Genomic DNA, 8,456 nt, shown 5'->3' with positions numbered 1-8,456 from the left:
GGCCCCCTTGTTTTTTTCTCTTACCACCATCAATCCAGAGGGTGGGGAAACAATTCACTGGTTGAACCGGCAGCTTTGGCGTATCGGGATCATGTTCTAACCAACTGAGCTACCCAGCCAGAGCAATTTTCCCCTTTCTCTTGCTCACAGAATTTTGTGCAGACTGAAATTGGTCCAACTCCAGAGCATGAATCAATCATGACTGGTTTGAGCAAAAGGTGGAATACTATGGCTCATAGGTCAAGTCCAGCCTGCCACCTGTCTTTATTTGTAAATAAAACTTTTTTGAAACAGCCACACTCATTCATGACAGTATTGTCTGTGGCTACTTTTGCACTATAAAGGCAGAGTAGAGTAGTTGCAAGAAAATCTGTGGCCACAAAGCTGAAAATATTTGCTATCTGGCCCTTTGTAGAAAAAGTGGCTGATCCTGGTTTAAGTTAGTGATGCTCAACCTTGTCTGTATATTAGAATTATTTTGGGGAAACTATCTTTTATTTTTTAATCTTCACCTGAGGATATTTTTCCCATTGATTTCTAGAGAGAGTAGGGGGAAGGAGGAGGGGAAAGAGAGAGAAACATCAATCTGAGAGAGAGATATAGATTGGTTGCCTCCCACAAGCACCCCTACTGGTGCTGGGGAACCTGAAACCAAGGCACCTGCCCTTGATCAGGAATCAAACCCTCAACCCTTCATTCCATGGGCTGACACTCCAACCACTGAGCAAAACTGACCAGGTGAAATTACTTTTTAAAAAAAGCCAAAACCCTGAGCCCTCCTCCCAGAGCTTGTAATTTAATTTACCTGTGGGTGAGCTCTGATTTCTTTTTTAAACTCTTGTCTCTCTTTATTTTTATTATATACTAGAGGCCTAGTGCACGAAATTCATGCACTTGGAGGGTCCCTCAGCCCAGCCTGCACCCTCTCACAGTCTGGGAACCCTTAGGGGATGTCTGACTGACAGCTTAGGCCCACTCCCCAAGCAGACCTAAGCCGTCAGTTGGACATCCTTAGCACTGCCATAGAGGTGGGAGAGGCTCCCACCATCATTGCTGCACTTGCCAGCCGTGAGCCCGGCTTCTGGCTGAGCAATGTTCCCCCTGTGGGAGCGCACTGATCACCAGGGGGCAGCTCCTGTGTTGAGCGTCTGCCCCCTGGTAGTCAGTGCATGTCATAGTGACTGGTCGTTCTGCCATTTGGTTGATTTGTGTATTAGGCTTTTATTATATAGGATTTTTATTGATTTCAGAGAGGAAGGGAGAGGGAGAGAGACATCAATGATGAGAGAGAATCATTGATCAGCTGCTTCCTGCATGTCCCCTACTGGGGATTGAGCCTGCAACCTGGGCATGTGCCCTTGACTGGAATTGAACCCGGGACACTTCAGTCTGCAGGTCAATGCTCTATCCACTGAGCCAAACCAGCTATGGATGGGCATCAGTAAAAGCTACCCAGGTTATTCTATTGGGCAGCTAAGATTGAGAACCATTCATCTCAGATAGTCATGGAAATTCTGTTCCCCTTTAACAGGATTGACTTGGGGATGGGGTGGGATGAGAACCAACTCTGGCCAAATGAGAAGTACACTGGGGAGTTGGCTCTGGAAAAGATTTCCCACCCTAATATAGACAAGCGTGAGGAGAAAGTGGCTCTACTTGTCACCTTCTCTCACTTCCTGCTGTGGATGCTGTTGTGTAAGAGTTTGATGGTTAGAACTTGACCATGAGGGGCTGAGCCCGAGGTTGAAAAGCCACAGTACTGAGGATGGTGGAGAAGAGGGATGTCAAAAGCCTGAGTCCTTGATGATAATCACTGAACTGCTGGGCCAACTCTGGATGGCTTTCCTCTGCGTTTCTTGTTAAGTAACAGCAAATCCTTATGGTTTGAGCCCCAGTGGTGGGGTTATCTATAACTTACCGCTAAATATATTTATAAATAACACAACATTCTGCTAGGGAGTCAAAAAGAAAAGCTGCAATTACAATTGAAAGGGTGTAGTGAGTTGAATAGTGGCCTCCCAAAAGCTGTGAGCACATCCTCATCGCCAGAACCTGTGAATGTGGCCTTATTTGAAAATGGGTCTTTGCACTTGTCATTAAGTTAAGGATCTTGAGATGTGATCATCCTGGATTTTCCAAGTGGGCCTTAAATCCAACGCCAAGTGTCCTTTTCAGGACAGAAGAGAAGACACGAAGAGGTGAAGGCCATGTGAGGACAGAGTTAGAGACTGGAGTGATGCAGCCACAAGCCCCGGAACACCATGTCAGAAGTCACCAGAAGCTAGAAGAGGCAGGAATGGATCCTTTCCTACAGTGCCCGGAGGGAACACAGCTCTACTGGATTTCAAACTTCTGGCTTCCAGAAGTGTGAGAGAATTGATTTCCATGGTCTTAAACCACCCAATTTGTGGTAATTTGTTACAGCAGCCACAGGAAACTAATTAGGGGTAAACATTACAGTGGAGCTATGAAGAGGTTGAGGCATAGAGCTCAACCAGGAAGTAATCAGACCACATTTCCATGCACAGTTCATTCTTAAACACCTCTGTTTCTCCAACAGATATTTAATAAAATGTTGCTCTGGCCTAATAGAGTGACTGACACAAAGGATTTGGCATTGAGCAAGAGAGACCCCATTTCTTCCTTCCTTTCTTTTTTTAAATTCAAATCATTTTTTATTTTTCATTTACAGTTAACATACAATATTATATTAATTTCAGGTGTACACTAGTGATTAGACATTATATAACTTACTAAGTGATCATCCCAATAAATTTTGTACTCATCTGAAACCATACATAGTTATTAGAATATATTTTTATTGATTTTTAGAGAGAGAGAAAGGTAGAGGAGAGAGAAAGAGAGAAAAAAAATTGATATGAGAGAGAAACATTGATCAGTTGCCTCCTGTATGCACCCTGACAGGGTGAGGGTGGGAAGGAGGGGTAGTGGTGTGGAACCTGCAACCTAGGTATGTGCCCTGACTGGGAATCAAAACTTTTGGTCTATGGTATGATGCCACCTGGCCAGGGCATTATTAAAATATTATTGACTATATTCCCTATGCTGTACTTTACACCCTCACGACTATTCTGTAACAAACACTTCATATTTCTTAATCCTTTCACCTACTTCATCCATCTCCTCAATCCTCTACCATCTGGCAACCATCAAAATGTTATCGTATCTATGAGTCTGTTTCTGTTCTGCATGTCCATTTATTTAGTCTATTAGATCCAATTGTTGCTAGATATGTATCTATTGCCATTTTATTTTTCATCTTTTTTTATCTCTCCCCCTCCTTCTTCTTCTTCTTCTTCTTCTTCTTCTTCTTCTTCTTCTTCAAGACCCTTTAACATCTCAAGTCATACTGTTTTGGTGGTGATGAACTCCTTTAGCATTTTCTTGTCTGGGAAGCTCTTTATCTGTCAATCAATTCTAAGTGATAGCTTTGCTAGATAGAGCAATCTTGCTGGTAGGGTCTTGTTTTTAATCACTTTGAATATTTCTTGCCACCCCCTTCTAGACTGAAAGTTTCTGTTGAAAAATCAGCCGATGGTCTTGGTAGGTAACTAACTGCTTTCCTCTTACTGCTTTTAAGATTCTCTTTCTCTTTCATCTTTTGCATCTTTATTTTGATGTGTCTTGGTGTGGGCTTCTTGGGGTAATCTTGTTTGCAACTCTCTGAACTTCCTAGACTTGTGTGTCTATTTTCTTCACCAGGTTAGGGAAGTTTTCTATCATTGTTTTTTCAAATAGGTTTTCAATTTCTTGCTCTCTCTCTTTTCCTTTCCGCAACCCCATGATGCAAATCAAATATTGATACACTTGAAGTTGTCCCAGAGGTTCCTTATACTATCCTAATTTTTTTGGATTCCCCCTTTTTCTATCTGTTTTGATTGGGTGTTTTTTGATTCCTTATATTCCAAATAACTGATTTGATTCTTGGCTTCATCTATTCTACTGTTGACTCCCTGTAAATTATTCTTCATTTCAGTTAGTGTGTCTTTCATTTCTGACTGGTTCTTTTTATAGTTTCTATATCCTTTTGTTTTTTTTTAATTGATTTCAGAGAGGAAGGGAGAGCAAGAGAAAGATAGAAATACCAATGATGAGAGAGAATCATTGACTTGCTGCCTCCTGCACACCCCTCCACTGGGGATCAAGCTTACAACCCAGGCATGCGCCCTTGATCAGAATTGAACACAGACCCTTTAGTCTGCAGGCCAATACTCTATCCACTGACCAAACCAGTCAGGGCTCTATATCCTTTTTTATGCTATTGAAGTTCTCACTAAGTTCACTGAGCATCCTTATAACCAGTGTTTTGAACTCTGCAACTAGTAGATTGCTTGTTTCCATTTTATTTAGTTAGTATCTTTAAAAATAATATTTTTTTAATTGATTTCAGAGAGGAAAGGAGAGGGAGAGAGAGGGAAATATCAATGATGAGAGAGAATCATTGATTGGATGCCTCCTGCATGCCCCCTACTGGGGATTGAGCCCAAAACACAGGCATGTGCCCTGACTGGGAATCGAAACATGACCTCCTCGTTCATAGGTGGACACTCAACCTCTGAACTACACTGGCTGGGCATGTTTAGTTCTTTTCCTGAAGTTTTATTCTGTTCTTTGATTTGGAACATGTTTCTTTGTCTCCTCAATTGTCAGCCTCTCTGTGTTTGTTGCTATGTATTAAGTAAGAGCTGCTACATCTCCTAGGCTTAGTAGAATGGCTTAATGTAGTAGGTGTTCTGTAGGGTCCAGTGGTACAGCCTCCCCAATTACTCAAGCTGGGCACTCCAATCACCCCATGTGGTTAAGCCTTGTGTAGTTGAGCCTTGATTGCTATTGACATGTCAATGGAAAGGATTTACCCTCACGCCCATCTACTGTAAGAACTGGCTGTGACCACTGACCTTCATGAAGGATCAGCTGTACAGGGGCCCATTCACAGTGCAGGACTTACTTCAGTGGGTCTCTGTTGCCCACTGAGTCTGCCCTTGAGTGTGTTGCTTATGGAAGTGGTTAGGTGGTTCTTCAATGTGATCTGAAGTTGTCAATTAGGTGCAATGGCTGTGGGTCCTCCTGGGAGGTGCAGACCAAGGTCAGCTGCCACCTGTGTTCTGCCCAGGCCACCTATCATGAGCTACTAAGTGACCTGCAGATGGCTGCTACTTGTTCTGGTCTTGAAGGTGCCCAGGAGAGGCCAAGCTGCAAACCAAGACTGGCTGATGCTAGTGCTCGGCTGCCTCACAGCAATGCTGTTTTTACACTGGTGCTGTATCACAATAGAGTTGTTTTGCACTGAATACAGTTTCCTTTTTCATTGCATCCCAAATTGGGAATTTCTGATGGCGTTGAGTTGAAGTCAACAACCACATTTAACATTCCATGGTGCCTAATGTGGGGCACTAAAGCAATGATTCCATCTCCTAACACCATCCTGAAACCAGCTGGTCTGGCACCTGCACCAGCCCCTTGTGCTGAGTGGTCTTCCCAGTGGCACCTGAGGACCTTGGGTAAGTCCTCTCAGATCCAAGACCTCCCACTTGCCGTTGAGGTCTCAACGACTTTATTGGATTTAGGTAGGGGACCCATATCCAGTGATCTCGGTTCATATGTTTTGAACCGAGGGCCCCTCCATAGGATTCAGGTGTGGTACCTAGGAAAAGTATCCCTTAGTCATGGTTGGCACCAGGAGGGTATCCCCCTGGGAGGGCTTCCCTCCATTGCATTTGATACCCAGGGAGGTATCCTCCAGGTTGGAACTAGGCTTTACCCAGTTTGTGAGAATGCTCACACTAACAGGCACTGGGGTGGGGGTGGGGTATGGAGGGAGGGGGCGAGGTGGATGGAGACTCCCCATAAGGAGGTGTGCATAGTGGATAACTCATTCTCTGAGTTTCACATGCTAATCAGCTACCATTTGGGACTTTGGCTAATTGCATGCACCAAAAATGTAGTCCAGAGAATTGCAATTGCCTAGGCCTCTGGACTAAAGTCTTATGAGGTGATCTCAAGCTTTGTTGGCCAAGATGAGATTCCTCTGCAAACCCAATGCTGGTTTATTTGCACGCTCAGTGAAAACAAAGAGCATACTGTTCCTCCCAGAGACAATGAGGAGCTTTAAAAACAACAACAAAACACCTGGTACCTTGATAGCTCTAAAAGAAATCAAGAGGCTCTATTGCCTCCCTCAGGAAAAATAATTCTAAATTAGGTAAATTCTTGATGTATTAAAAAGGAACCCGGGGTAATCTTGTTTGCAACTCTCTGCTTGTGAAACTGGAACAAAAGGGAGATCATTAAAAACTTTTCCTACCCTTGTGCTAGCAACTCGAAAACTAGGTTTACTAACACAATTCCTGGAGATCCCTCACTTTCTAGCCCCACACCCTTGCCTCCCCCCTGCCTCCCCTCTACCTTTTCCCCCTCCCCCATCTTTGTCTCCAGAGGCACAGCAGCCATCTGACGCTCAGGCCTCACCTGTGAAGCCATTTTTCAGTCTCCCCCCAGGAAAATCTGGCCCTTTTTTAGGCCTTACCGGGCCATTCTCTTTTCTTTTGGATCCAAATTTTTCTTTTGAATTTGATATTGTTGTGCCGTCTGTGTGTTGATGTGTGTCTATGTATGCATGTTATGGATAAGGTATGTTTGTACTGCTAGATGCTATTGCCAAGAATTGACTTGTAGCCTGGCCAGTGTGGCTCAAAGTTTGAGCGTCAACCCAGGAACCAAGAGGTCGCTGGTTCAATTCTCCGTCAGGGCACATGCCCGGGTTGCGGACTCAATCCCCAGGAGGGGGCATGTAGGAGGCAGTCGATCGATGATGTTCCTCTCTCATTGATGTTTCTATCTCTCTCTATCGCTCTGCCTCCCTCTCGCTCTAAACATCAATAAAAACATAACTTGTAAATTCAAATTTAGATCATAAAAGGGCTCTATTCAATTGTCTTAAAATAAATGAGCACTCACACGAATTGGAGAAATAACAAAAACTAATGCAATTGCTTTAAAAGTATGCATGATCTATGATTAATCTTTTTGGGGTTTTTTTGTTTTTGTTTTTAAATATATTTTATTGATTTTTTACAGAGAGGAAAGGAGAGAGATAGAGAGTTAGAAACATCGATGAGAGAGAAACATCGATCAGCTGCCTCCTGCACACTCCCCACTGGGGATGTGCCCGCAACCCAGGTGCATGCCCTTGACCGGAATCGAACCTGGGACCTTTCAGTCCGCAGGCCGACGCTCCATCCACTGAGCCAAACAGGTTTCGGCCTATGATTAATCTTTAGCAAATAAAAGCTCCTTAAAGATGTTGGTTTCATTAAGGACATACAGTTGTTCTCTGCTTTCTAGCTTTGGAACTAACAGACCAGATGGAAAACCAGGGTATAAGGTGGAGAAGATGTTTCATGTGACCAGGTTAGGGGGACACACGGTGCCTCAGTTTGGGATCCAGATCGTTGTGAAAGAGCCTGGTTAGAATGTTATGGTGACCGAAAATGATTCATGTAGGTAGTAAGATGTGCATTTGGTAAAAGAAGTTATGAGGAATTGAAATACATTTTAATTGAAGGGAAAAAAAGTAATTTTGTCCTAAAGTAAATGATTGTTCTACAATAAAAAGGAAAAAGATAGGACAAAGGGTGAAAAATTTGTGAAAGCTGCAGAAAATTTGTGTATGTTGCAGAGGTTCATAGAAAAGGAATCTTGAAAAAGAAATCTTACGTGTGGTCAAACTAAGATCGGAACAGATTTATCTGAGAAAGTATGCTGAGCCCGGCCAGTGTGGCTCAGTGGCTGAGCATCAACCTATGAACCAGGAGGTCATGGTTTGATTCCCTGTTAGGGCACATCCTTGGGTTGTGGGCTCAATCCCCAGTGTGGGGCATGCAGAAGGCAGCCGATCAATGGTTCTCGCTCATCATTGATTTTTCTATCTCTTTCTCCCTCTCCCTTCTCTCTGAAATCAATAAAAATATATTTTTTAAAACATCAACAAAGTATGCTGATACAGAATTGGAATTTGGGTTTCTCTCTCTGTTGAGGAGACAAAAGTGTTTTTTCCACACTATTGGTATTCCTTTACTAGGAAATCATAAAGGGAAAGTAAAGATATACCTTGCACCGTCGGATCTTTGATTGCTTAGGTAAATCAAACTTTAATATTTAAAGAGTTAAATTTCACTTTTCACTATTTAACTTTCTATAATTGCTGTGAAGTGTGTTTTTTTGTTTTTGTTTTTTAACTGAATGATTGAATGCATAACTAAAATAAGGGAATCTGTGTTTACAAAAGAAGGAAGTGAAACTAATGAGGTTTGACTTTGGGGTGGTGGGCACATGGTGTAGTTTACAGATCTTGTAACAAAGAAACCTGTATGTTCATGTTGACCAATGTCACCCCAATAAATTTAATTTTAAAAAAAAGAAACGAATGAGGCCTC

Source organism: Myotis davidii, unplaced genomic scaffold (genome assembly GCF_000327345.1).
Source record: "Myotis davidii unplaced genomic scaffold, ASM32734v1 scaffold639, whole genome shotgun sequence".
In the NCBI taxonomy this organism is placed as follows: domain Eukaryota; kingdom Metazoa; phylum Chordata; class Mammalia; order Chiroptera; family Vespertilionidae; genus Myotis; species Myotis davidii.
This window is presented reverse-complemented; position numbering follows the sequence as displayed.